This window comes from Octodon degus, unplaced genomic scaffold, assembly GCF_000260255.1.
Source record: "Octodon degus isolate 3935 unplaced genomic scaffold, OctDeg1.0 scaffold00210, whole genome shotgun sequence".
Classification (NCBI taxonomy): domain Eukaryota; kingdom Metazoa; phylum Chordata; class Mammalia; order Rodentia; family Octodontidae; genus Octodon; species Octodon degus.
The window spans coordinates 3,744,162-3,744,680 of record NW_004524786.1 but is presented as its reverse complement, the minus strand read 5'-3'; the positions used below and the strand labels follow the sequence as shown (position 1 = coordinate 3,744,680).

Genomic DNA, 519 nt, shown 5'->3' with positions numbered 1-519 from the left:
ATTAAGGCGAAGGGTACCTAGCGTCGCGGGGACGAGGGACGCCACAAAATAATTCACATAAATGTGGCCCAGAGGTAAGAAGGTTGGCACTCCCAGGCTGCTCCACGGGGTTTGTGGGATGAGTTCCGCGGGCTTATCTAGGCACTACCTACCTACCACACACCGCCTCTCTTCACAACAGGGTCCGAGTCCTTCACCGCCTGCACGCACGCTCGCACGCGCTCCAGCCCGCGCCTATAAAGCTGTCATGACGTCACCGCGCCGCACGCAAAGACGTTGCGTGGCCCCGCCCAGGCCTGCGTGGCGGCCTCCGGCGCAGGCGCAGTAAGCGGCGCCTGCCGGAAAGCCCGGGAGGTGGGCGCCGGGCGCGAGTCCGGCCGGGGCAGAGAAACTGAGCAGGGTGCCGGGCCGCGCCGCAGGTGAGCAGGGCCGCTGAGCGGGACGGCGCCGAGGGGAAAGTTCGGGCGGTATCCGGTATCGGGCGGACTCGGGCGGCCTGAGGAAAGTCGACTCCGGGTC

The 519-nt window shown here is 67.1% G+C and overlaps 1 protein-coding gene across 3 annotated transcripts in view; it reads left to right on the top strand.

Moving 5' to 3' along the window:
* The first annotated feature begins 310 nt into the window (after positions 1-310).
* Positions 311-519, top strand: part of CUNH3orf14 (chromosome unknown C3orf14 homolog) — a 16,566-nt gene continuing 16,357 nt past the window's right edge. For all 3 annotated transcript variants that reach the window (XM_023704994.1, XM_023704993.1, XM_004644797.2), the window contains exon 1: positions 311-419. The gene's annotated coding sequence lies outside the window, so the exon portion shown is untranslated. The remainder of the gene's footprint in view (positions 420-519) is intronic.